Below are 12,842 nucleotides of genomic sequence, written 5' to 3'. Positions count from 1 at the left end.
GCCATACAGAAGTGTATAACCCCACTTACTTTCGCGAGACAACCCCTTTAAATGATACAATATACACAAAACAAACCATCTGCTCCAGAAATAACACGGTGTGCTAGAAACAATGTAAGATTTATTTCAGAGTAATTAGGCACAAGTTTATAACAGAATGGAATCCTTTTACAAGAATATCTCTTAAGGGCCCTTATTACTATAAGAACGCCAAATAATCTTAAAGCAACAGGTCTACTATTACAACAAGCAAAACACTGATGCATCAAAACTAAATAGATGAAATGTTCTTACAAGCAAACAGGAAAACATCTAAAATTAATAGGAAAACCTTATAAACAGCCAATGAAAACATTGTGGCACAAATAAACAACTAACAGTGACAGGAAATCTACAGGCTTTATACCACACAGTCATAAATGGGAACGATCTGTGTTCTGTTGTGCTTCAGAGTTGATGTCCTAATAGATAAAAACATGAAACAAGGGTTCAGTATTCCATTCTTTAATTACATATACATATGTATTGAGTTATACAGTATATGCATTCTAGAAGTCTAAGACAAAGTTTATCAATGATAGAAAACTAATATCAAGTAATTCATATCTAAAAATCTAAACTTGGGGAGGAGGAGCTTGCGGATGTCCGGATAAGTCACACGCCGACTGGGCTCCCGCTTTCCCCACCAGAAAACCCCGCAAAACGGCAAGAAAACGGCCACAAAACCTACCTATCCAGCGATGGTGAAGAGGAGAGGCACAAGCAAGGGACCGGAGGCGGCAGAGGACGAAGGAGCGAACATACAGCGCTACTTCAGCGGCCGAGGTCAGCAGACTCCTGCAGCTAAGATGGCTCCGGACCATGTGCGCCCGACCCCCTCCAGGACCAGCAGCGGCGGCGGCGGCAGTGGAGAAGAGGAGCAGACAGCCAGAGATAAGGGAACACGTGGGTGCAGAACGAAAGATAAGTGCCACAACTACAGCACATGTACACCCAGGGAACGCTCACAGAGTGGTGGGGGTGAGAGCTCCCCTGACCGGACTGTCTCTGATAAGGCTGCTGACAGGAATACAGCACAGGGAACACAACTCAGTGCACCAACCAGCCCTCATACCTCACATAGCCTGTCACAGCCACAAGCTACAGGGAGAAAGTTAATAAAGAGCCAGACCCTGCCAACTAAGCACCAGGATAATACATGGACACTAACACAGGAGGAGAGGAGTAGTAGTCCCCAACACAGACACCAGAGGAGAGAGGAGGCAGCAGCAGCAGCAAATCCACCAGCCCCTCCCCCATCTTCATATGATTCTTCCTCAGATGAAGAGTGGGATTGGAAAAAGCACTTGCGATCTCTCCCGACAAAAAGGGACTTTCAGCGGCTGGAAGCCTCACATAAAGATGCTTTATCCCTTATACAACAGGAACTTAAACATGTAGGGAACCGCTTGAATACGGTGGAAGAGTCCCAGGATAAAGTCCTGACCACACTGGATGCCCATAGCCAAGTTATTAATGCGCAGGCTTTACAAATAGCGGACATTTTGTCGCATCTTGATGATCTTGAAAACCGCCATAGGCGTAATAACCTGCGTCTGCGCGGGTTATCGGAGGAAGTGACACCACCCCAACTGGAGGGCTGGGCCCGCAATTTTTTTAGCTCCTTGCTACAGCGAGACCCGGAACAACCCGTTGAAATAGACCGCATCCATAGAACCTTAGGACCCAAACCAGATGACCCGAGCAGGCCGCGAGATGTAGTATGCCGTATACATTTCTTCAAAGATAAAGAGGCAATATTAAAAAGCGCAAGAGAAAGGAGAGAGGCATTATCACACAACGGCACTACTATAGCGGTATTTCCGTACTTGGCTAGGCGCACTTTACAACTGCGAAAAGCGGTCCGTCCAATACTCGATGTCCTTAAAACCAACAACATTATGTATAGATGGGGTTATCCCTTCCAACTCACTGCATCCAAAAATGGCAAATCAGCGACTTTTAGGTCACCAGCAGACCTCCCTAAGTTCTTGGGCATACTAGAGCTGCCTATGGTGGCGCTACCAGATTGGCCCCAAATGCCAATATTACCCATCTCGGCGCCAAGAGAAACCTGGCAGGAGGCTGGACCCCGCAGACGTGGGAGAAACCACCAACCAAGCAAAACACAACCAAAGCGCTGAACAAGAACTATGGATGATTCTGTCACTATTATATAGAGACAATCGCCATCTAATCGCCAATATGTGCACATTATTACAGGAGTGAAGAAGCTACATTACCAGCGAGTTAAGGCTGCGGAATGCCGTGCGAAATTACCTAAAATGGACAGCGACCGCGCCAGTGTTGTTTAAAAATGCCGTTAGCATAACCGTTAAACTTTAAATGTTCGCAGGGGTTACTTGGAGTTATAGATATGACTCACAGTTAGAGTCTATTTACTTGATTACTTTTAGGTCCAACTGGTGGGGGTGGCGGGGAAGAGGCCTGGATAGTCTGGGTACCCTCAACTCCCTCTCCACCGGGTAGACGCCACTAAGTGCCGTCAAGAGCTGACATTAGTCAGTTTCCCACTTTGTGAGATCGGGACACTACACCCCGATCGGCAGAATGTATACCTTCTGTCTCTACAAACCTACACCTATTTCACCTCTTCTATTTCTTTTTCCTTTTCTCTATCTTTTATCTTTCTCAAATTCTCTGGTGCCTTACGCCCATGCCCCTGGAACGGCAAGCCCCAATACATATAGGTTATCATCATGACCAGTTTATCCTTTTGCACGTACAATGCCAGAGGTCTGAATTGCCCCGCTAAAAGAGGCCAGATCCTGGCTCATATGCATAAAAAAAGGATACTCATCGCGCTCTTCCAGGAGACACACTACCGAGTGGGCCATATTCCCAAAAGCAACAACAGATATTACAAATCCTGGTATCACAGCCCACATCCCGAGAAAAAGGCCGGTGGTGTATCCATAGCTATACATAAAAACCTCCCGCATAAACTCCTTGACTCTAAAGTAGACAAGGAAGGTAGATATTTATTCTTAAAGATGGATCTGGGATGTCGCATTATAACAGTGGCTAATATTTACTCTCCCAATTCAGGTCAAGCCTCGTATGGACACCGCATACTGGGAGATCTGGCACAGTTCGCCTCAGGCACCAACATAATCCTGGGAGGAGACCTCAATCTCTGCCTGGAACCGGGTCTGGATTCATCCTCGGGTAAGTCCAGCTCATCCCTAGTGGCCCTACGTAGACTGCGGAGAAGAATATCAGAGCTGAGACTCGTTGACCTCTGGAGAACTTTACATCCAGAGGTCAGGGATTACAGCCACCACTCCTCATCACACAATAGTTATGGGAGGCTAGATTATATCTTTGTCTCCCACAGCCTTCTAGACTTAGCCCCACGAAGCTCCATTGGTAATTTTATCTGGTCGGACCACGCGCCTGTCTATGGGGCACTCCTGGGGGGGGAGACAAGAGGAGGACAGAACACATGGCGACTGAACGACAACCTCCTGGGCGATGCTTTGTGTATAGCTGAAATCAAACGTACCATAGATACCTTCATTGAAGTCCACAAAACGGATACAACATCCCCAACAATACAATGGGAAGCCATGAAATGTGTCTTGAGAGGCATTTTTATATCCCACGGATCTAGGTTGAAGAAAGATAGGACAGGAAAACTAACAGAATTGATAACCAAACTAGAGAAAAAGGAACAAGAAAATAAAACCCAAGCCTCCACATCATTGAACGCGGAGATCTCGCTACTACGCCAACAGATTTTAGGATGCATGGACCAAGCACATTTACACATAAGGGATAGGATAAAGGGTGGCTTTTATGAATATGGCAACAAATGCAGCTCCTGGCTAGCGAGGGCACTAAACCCGCGGGAGAGTCAAACGCACATATTCGCAATAAACTCAAGGGAAAGGGGAAAAGTACATGCCACAAAAGATATTTTAGAGTGTTTTCAGATATACTATAATGAGCTTTACAACATTAAAAACGAGGGGAGCGACACTGGGGGGAGCACCACACCAAACATCGAACAATACCTAAATAGCCACGCACCACCACCAATACCTACAGAAGAGGCCAAGACATTAGAACAAGACATATCGGAAAAAGAGATTCTGGAGGAAATCCAGAACCTGAAAGTAGGGAGGAGCCCGGGGCCAGATGGCTTTACCCCCAGATTTTATAAGATTTGCGGGGAGAAAGTGGCCCCAATAATGAGCAGAGCTTTCAACGCAGTATCGGCAAACCACCCATTCCCACGCCAAGCCTTGCAAGCCACCATTACAGTGCTACCAAAGCCAGGCAGAGATCCTATGTCGTGCAGTAATTACCGCCCAATATCATTGCTAAACGTAGATACGAAAATTTTTGCAAGAACCATAGCCACACGTCTAAGACCAATCACTCCCCAGATCATTCATAGGGACCAGGTAGGATTTGTCCATGGCCGAGAAGCCAGGGACAATACCATCAGAACACTTTCACTGATAGAGCGGGCGAGGGCCACAAACAATCCACTATGCCTTTTATCGGTGGACGCCGAAAAGGCATTCGACCGAGTAAGTTGGGCATTTCTGGAGGCTACACTGCACAAGATAGGATTAGGTGACCGGATAATAAACTGGGTAATGGCCTTGTATAGTAACCCCACGGCACAGGTTCGGGTGAACGGGAAACTCTCCGGGCCAATCAATATTAAAAATGGTACGAGACAGGGATGCCCGCTCTCCCCAACACTGTATGTACTGGTCATGGAGTCATTGGCCAACGCAATTAGAGCAAATAAGGAAGTACAGGGATATACAGTAGCCCGGAACGAACACAAAGTAGCATCCTTTGCGGACGACCTCCTAGTATACATTACAAATCCCAAAAAAGCCATACCTGCCGTCCTAGGAGAATTTGACAGATATAGTCAGGTTAGCAATTTTAAAATCAATCTCCACAAGTCAGATATATTAAATATTACACTACCAACTATGGAGGTCAATCAGTATAGGTCGCAGTTCCCCCTAAACTGGAGAGAGGACCACATCAAGTACCTGGGAGTGATCCTGTCTCCTGACCCGGGAAAACTTTATGAGCTGAATTTTGAACCTATTTGTTCTAAGCTGGTGAGAGACTTTGAGAGATGGAGACCATTACATCTCTCCTGGTTTGGCAGGATAAATACCATCAAGATGAATGCTCTCCCCAGACTTCTATACCTATTTCAAACGCTGCCCATTCAAATCCCAAGAAACTACTTTATTAAATTGAGAAAGGCGGTAACACGTTTTATCTGGGGGGGCCACAGACCCCGCCTGAGCTACAGACTACTCACTCAACGGAAAGAAAAAGGAGGAGCGGGACTACCTGATTTAACCCTATACTACAGAGCTGCGATCGGCAAGCTGGTTCTGGATCTGGTCCATGGAGAGCCATCTAAACAGTGGGTTGAAATGGAGCAGTACCCAGTACCAGGAAGGATTCGGGGACTTTTTTGGTTAAAGGGAGGTCTGGGGCGACGAGGCGTGGGAGTCTCCCCCTTGATGGCTTCAATATTAAAAATATGGGATAACTTTGCACAGCGACACCATCTAGTAGCAATACCAGGCCCACTAACTCCCCTTGTGGGGAACCCGGATTTCCCTCAGGGATTACCGTTACTAGATAGAATGGGCTTACAAACACCTAGAGTAATGGATCTGGTAGGGGAAGAAGGTCTATTACCACTGAGCACACTCCTAGGGCAGGGGGGCCTTATGGCAGGCGCGTGGTTCCAGTACATGCAGATAGGCCACTTTATCAGAGCTCTGGGACCAATATCGGATCTGACCGCATTGCCCACGCCCTTCGAGGCGCTCTGTGAGGGGCCTCGACGGACGAAAGGGGAGATCTCCGCTGTCTACAACATCCTGGTCACTGGGGAGGACAGGGACGCAGTGAGGAGGATCCAGAGATCCTGGGAAAGGGAGCTGGGTCGACCTGTGACAGAGGAGGACTGGGAGAAGGCATGGCAAATGACACATAAGATGTCAGTATCAGGGAACCACCAAGAGATGAATTATAAACTCATAACTAGGTGGTACCGTACGCCAGCAAGACTGGCCAAAATCTTCCCAGGGCTCTCGGACATGTGCTGGAGATGCCTGAGGGAGAGGGGTACGCTCACTCATATATGGTGGTCTTGCCCCCAACTCTCTGAACTATGGTCGGAAATTGAAGGATTATACAATTCCCTGAACAGGGGAGCCATATCCTTGACGCCAGAAATGGTTCTACTATCGATATTACCAGGATCCATGAGTACTAATAAGACTAATATTCTAAGGTTTTTTCTTCAAGCCATGAGAACGGTGATTCCTAGATACTGGAGGTCACAGGACCCCCCGACACGCCTGAATTGGGTGACAACGATGGATGAGATTAGCCGGAGGGAGGAGATGAGGGCCAGAGACGACACCCAATATACATCCTATCACGCCACTTGGGAGGTTTGGTTGACATTTCGTAAATCTACTACGTTTGGCCATTGGTTGGCAAATGGATTTATATCTCAATAATAACCGGGGCGGGTCGGCCGGGCGGCGCAGCAGGAGGCACAATGCTTATTCTTTTTCCTCTCTATCTCCTTTTCGCCTTTATATTCTCTTTTTCTTTCGTTTCTCTTTCCTTCTGCTTTCCCCACTCTCCCCATCTACTACCCCCCCCCCTTTTTTCCTTCTTTAAACTCTCACACCTAGTTCCACACCTACCCATGTGGTGCTACTACCCCTGACTGGGGCAACATTGACATTTATATAGTCAGTAGCATTGTTCGGGAACGGATATTCCCATTACTCGTTAATTTGTCATAATGAATGGGATCATTACACAGATTTAGAATGTTGAACTAAGAAAATTTAGAGACATCTTGAGGAAATACTCTATTGAATGCAAAAACATTCTATTTACCAAATTGTTGTTTAAGACATTATTATGAACATATTACAGATACGAATAATTTGGAGAACAATGTTTTAATATAATTTGTTATGCACAAGTCTCTAATAAAAGACATTTTGAATAAAAATCTAAACTTTGCGGTTAGGTTTATAACAACCTTTAGGAGCGGGTAAGCGAGGCTGATATTTTTCCCTTACCCCCCCTTCCCCTTCCTCTACCCCCGCTTCACCTTTCCACTCATCCCCCCCCTCACCCCCCCAGTTTTGTTCATGATTTGTTATAATCTTACATTGCGCAGTTCCCAATTTCTGATACGAGACACAAGAGATTAAGCTATACAATCTAGTTCATGCCATAAGTATTAGGAAACCAAGATATGTTGTTTGTTGTGCTTATACGGACACATGTTGATATCAACGATGTTGTGCAATGTCTATATAATACTTTTCTTTGAAAACCAATAAAAACCGATTGAACTAAAAATCTAAACTTTGGTTATGTTGAGTGAATTATGACCACAGAAGACAAATACCATATAGGACCTCTTTAGTAAGATACAAGGTGAAGTCCCTTGGTGCAAGCATTGAGTAGTGACCAACTCCTATGGTGACGTCACATCGTCACGTTTTCTTGGCAGACTGTTTTTCTGGGGTGGTTTGCCATTGCCTCTGCACTCAACTTTTCTACTGTTCGATTCCATCATAGGAGCTGAACAATGGGATAGACCGAAGCACTGGATCGGCACATGCCAGCACCAAATGGCCCCCAATAAGTATAATGGGTCCATGTGACTTCCATCCAGCTCTCTGGCGGTTTCCCAGACAAACTAGAAGAGCATACTGCACTATTTCCTACAGGATTTTATGCCAGATCTGCAGTGGACGGTCCAAACAAATCGCCAGGCACAGATATGAACATGCCCTACGTTTGTTGAATAGACCATAAAAGAATAAGCTCACACATTATCCTCTACCCACACTTATTTTGCTAGGACAACCCCACTGAAGGCGACCATACACGTTATGCAGAAGTAAGTTGACGGTTGAACAACTGCTGAATAAACAATCGCCTGTTGAATGATTATATCATCCCCAAGGAGTCAGATTTTTTTTAAAACCGATTATCTTATCATCTACTTTGATCTATAGAGCTACTTGTGGGATCATTCATACAAATGATCCCATGGATGACTGACTGTCCAAATTGATGTTATCTTAATTGTATGGCCAGATTAAAACTGAAGCATAGTGATATAAGGAGTCAGGTAAAGCCGCTTATGCCAACCTCTCCCCCTCCTACCTCCATGTGGCCATTCTACAGAGATTAAAGAAAACATAAAACAGTGTAATTACTTACTACTTAAGGCCCATTTACACGTAATGATTAATCGCCCAAAATTTCTTAAAATGAATTCACACTAATTAAAAAGTTAAACATTAAGCAAGTTGCTCGCATAAACACACGTCCACCTGAGCAAACAACCTAAACAGTGTTTATCTTAGCTAATGAGGGAAATGGAGAGGATTTCAGACCATTATCCTTCCATCTAAATGCTATGCATTTCTATGCAAAAAATCGTTAATTCGTTCAGTCGTTCCCTCGTTCAAATGATATCGTTGTGTGTAAATGGGGCTTAACACTTCACAAGTGAGTCTGTAGTTTGGATCTGAGGCGGTCAGGCAAGGCTTCCTCTGTGTTCTCTTACTGTGTTAGCTCTGCAGTCTCTTCGCATGGCAGAGAAGTGAGAGCGGAGCATGGCTTGTCATCCTCCCTCTCTGCCATACAGCCTTTATCCTGAATCCTCTTCCACCCCGCCCCTATAAAAACAGCAAATATACTGGCATCTCTAACAAGAGGCAGGAGACGAGGTTGAAAAAAAGTCCTGACTGCTGGCAACGAGGCTGCTCCCAGCATGGGGCCGCCTTAGGCACTGGACCTCCAATGTCTAGGGGTAAATTTGGCTCTGCCCCCTACCCTTATCTGGCAGTTGCCCTAATGTGCCACAGAAGTCTCCCCCTCTAGCTCACTTTAGTGATGCAGCACTGGCCCACATTCAGATGATTAAGTGGCACATGTAAGTCTTGCTTGTCATCCTTTAAAAGTCAACTTTTCAATAGAAACTCCTTTTAGAGGAGCAGCTTTCATAGACTAAAAGGCTAGGGAAAATCCTTCACATATAAATCAAGTTGGGATGGAGCCTGGGGTCTTCCCAAGGGTAGACATTTAGGGGGGTGTCACTGCAGGGTTAGAAGATTTACTGCTATATTATTAGACAGCACAGCTGACTCTCTATTAAAAGCTTTATTAAATACTATTTGCCCTTACCTAAAACTGCACTGAAATCTTTAACCCACGCTACATCAGACACAGTTTATAACCACCTGAGGGTGAAACCTACCACAAATGGTGTTATTAATCAGACATGTGATTTCCATGCTCTCGCACTGACGATCTGTTCAAATGAAGGACAGGAAATATTAATGTAATACAAACAGTTCTATAAAATACGTCTAAAATGCCTTCAGTTGGAATTCCTGCCTAAAATGTCACTTTTTATTGCAATTTTGAATTTATGTTGCAAAAAACAATGGTGACAAAGAACTCTGTTAGCTTAAGTGCATTTTTAACCCCTTGGTGAAATAAGTAATTTTATCATTAGGGGCCAGTAAATCGAATCCCTTTTTGTGTTCCAGCGATCAAAACATTTTCATTTTTTCATCAATGTAGCTGTTTTTCACCTTGCGTTTGACAGGACGAGGGTGCATTCAGACGACCATATATCGGCTGGGTTTTCACGCCCAGCCGATACACAGCGTCTCTCTCTGCAGGGGAAGGAGTCTGGAAGAGCAAGGAGCAGTGCTCTGAGCTCCCACCCCCTCTCTGCTTTCTCTCCACCCCCTCCCCGCCCCTCTGCACTGTTCGCAATGAGAGGAGGAGGGACGGGGCGGGGCTACATTTAATGAATTAGCTCCACCCCTGTCCCGCCTCTCCTCATTGAAAATAGTGCAGGGGAGTGGAGAGGAGGCAGAGAGGAGGCGGGAGCTCAGAGCACTGCTCCTGGTTTTTCCAGCCTCCTCCCCAGCAGAGAGAGACGCCGTATATCGGCTGGGCGTGAAAACCCAGCCGATATACGGTCGTCTGAATGCAGCCTTATACAAAACAACTTTGGGTACACGTAATGTATTGAAAAACTTATTATTATTTTTATTTGCTGGAAGCAATAGAAAAAAAGCTATTTCCCCATTGTTTTTTGTGATTTATTTTTATGACATGGTATAAATATTATGTTACTGTTATATTACCTTTCATCTACGAGCCATTACGCCTGTTTCACGCGGGCTACAAAATCCCACGATTTTGTTGCCATGCAACATCGCTACAAAACACATGTCTGTGAAGCCCATGGTCTCCAATGGGTTCATTCAGGCTACAAAATATCTCATGTGGATGAACCCATTGGAAACCATGGGCTTCACATACATGCGTTTTGTAGCGACATTGCATTGCTACAAAATGGTGCGATTTTGTAGCCCCTGTGAAACAGACCTAAAGATTATGACAACACCAAATTTATACAGGTTTTATTTTGCTTTACCACTTTCGCACAATATAAAACCTTTTTTTTTCTTTTACACAAATACCTTGTGAGGCGCCACATTCCAGGACCAAAGCATTATCAGCTGACAGCGGTATCAGGCCTGTTTATGTCAGATGTGTAGTTTTAATGGGTAACATTTTCAGGTATATACAATTTTTTTATTCCTTTTTTTATATCTATTTAGGGGAAGCGAGACGATCAGAAAACAGCTTTTTTGGATATTCCTTTTTTTTGCTGAATTTGCTGTGATTGAAATATAAAGTAATATTTTATAGTATGGGCTGTTATGGATGTGGCAATACCAATCATGAGTAGGGTTTATTTTGTTATTTTTTCAGTATTTAAAGCCTTGTGTAAGGGGTAAAAAGTTGTATTTTTTTTCTATAAAAACATTTAGATGCCACGGTCAGCAATAACTGCAGCATCTGTAGTATTAAACAGTGTAAAGTAATTTCACTCCTTTTGTTGTAAAAAGCCCATATATGACAATGCTCTCTGATTGATGGGAGAGGTGGAGTTAGTGGTGGGAGTAGAGGGTGATACCATACACAAAAATTAATGCCCCCCCCTCCCTCTCTCCTCACCACACTAAATGAAAAAATGACATCTATAATTTTAGTATTTCCAAACCCATTTCAAACTGCTATAGCTCCAATTCTGTAAGGGCTACAAATATTCTATCTGGTAGCCCTGATAGAAACAGAGCTACAGACAGTTAAAGTAGAACAAGCTCTGTTCGTTTAAAATTATAATGTCCTTTTCCTGCAGAAGGGACAGAGCCCGTCCTGAACTGCTGGGGGGATTAAGGTTCTTAACCCTTTCCAATCCACTGTCTGACGTCTTCAGACATTCTGATTGAAGGCTGTACAGCTCGGATGTCGGAAGAGGTCCAGCAGGGTATTCTTACTTTATATTACTAGCCGCTCTGTTGTCGATGGCTTCTTCGGCATGTCACATACTGCAGTACTGGCTCTAGCCAGCAGATAGCGCCATTGTAAAATGACAGAAAGAGAAAGCCCCATAGGAAACCCCGAATCCAAAATTGGATTGCAAAGGGTTAATGAACACATTCTAGGATTAGAATCAGTAGAGGGGTGACCACTCTGCTGGTATTTACGTAGACCCGGTATGATCACCTCTGTTACAGAAGCATCACAATATTACACAGTGCTGTAGCTTTGTGGAAAGTAACAGGTATAAGCGTCAGGAGAGACATGGATCTGTCATAAGGGGAGCCCTCAACATCATTGAGTCATTTTGGGAAGAACTCAAACAAACAGCTTGTGTTAGATGTGCCGTTAGCAGGATGTGAGGACTGTTTTGTCAATAAGAATGGGCAACTTTACCACACGACAAAATAAAGAATGACATTCACAGCAATTATGAAAGACTACAAGCGGACATGCAAAAGGAGACAATGCATGATATTAGGACTGCCACTTCCTCTCCCAGCTTCCAGCAGGATGATCAGCCCCAGTGTTTCCCAAGAGTTTTAAAGCCAATTACCTGTACTCAAACAAATAGCTTCCTACTAATAGCACAGCATAAAAAACAAACTAATTCTCAGGGGGTCAGAATGAGATCACATGACCCACCTGAAGAGAAGGACTCCAGGAATCTTCGGATAGATTAATAAACCAGGTAATACTAGCTGGGGAAACGGGTTACATAGTAAATGAAACACAGAATGTCTCTTTAAATACAGATTGCTTACCAGTTTGGTTTAGTGAACACTGAGGTCCAGGCAGTGCATCATCATCATCAAAGCCTATAATAAAGATATTCAGCAATATTATATACAGTGTATCACAGTTTTGCCTTATCAACTCCAATTATGTGTTGAGGCAGGGGGTCTGATGGTTAGTATGAGCTATAATGGTCTGATTGGGGAGGGTGGGATTACACACACACACCATTATAGTTTTGGGAGATATGAAGCAGACAAGCAGCGTCCACCAATCAGACTTTTACTGCATATCCACTAAAAGAATATTTACTAGAAAGCTAAGGCAGCCAATGTTATTTGTGGCATCTCTGGTGTAAGGGTACTTCTACACAGGACGACTTTCAGGCCCTTAAGGGCTAATGCCCACAGATAGATTTATGTTACATTCCCCACGGCGTAAATCTGCGGCAGAATAACGCAGCTATTTGGTTCTACTGAACCTAATAGCTCAGTCAACACAACTAACTGAAATGATCCCTCCAGGGTATCCACCCCCGCCCCCCCCCCCCCCGGGAGAAAGCCGGAGACAAATCAGGTTGGAATATTGGAATA

General features: G+C 44.4%; 1 long non-coding RNA gene across 1 annotated transcript; it reads right to left on the bottom strand.

The window, feature by feature from the left end:
* Positions 1–412: 412 nt before the first annotated feature.
* LOC136612235 (uncharacterized) lies at positions 413–12,330 on the bottom strand. The gene is made up of 3 exons (XR_010790377.1): positions 12,279–12,330; positions 9,365–9,418; positions 413–461 (listed from the first exon to the last, which is right to left on the bottom strand). It is a non-coding gene; the product is annotated as an uncharacterized lncRNA (long non-coding RNA).
* Positions 12,331–12,842: the final 512 nt, after the last annotated feature.

The sequence above is a fragment of the Eleutherodactylus coqui genome, chromosome 1 (assembly GCF_035609145.1).
Source record: "Eleutherodactylus coqui strain aEleCoq1 chromosome 1, aEleCoq1.hap1, whole genome shotgun sequence".
NCBI lineage: Eukaryota > Metazoa > Chordata > Amphibia > Anura > Eleutherodactylidae > Eleutherodactylus > Eleutherodactylus coqui.
The sequence above is the reverse complement of the archived record's forward strand: the minus strand, read 5'-3'. Positions and strand labels throughout refer to the sequence as shown.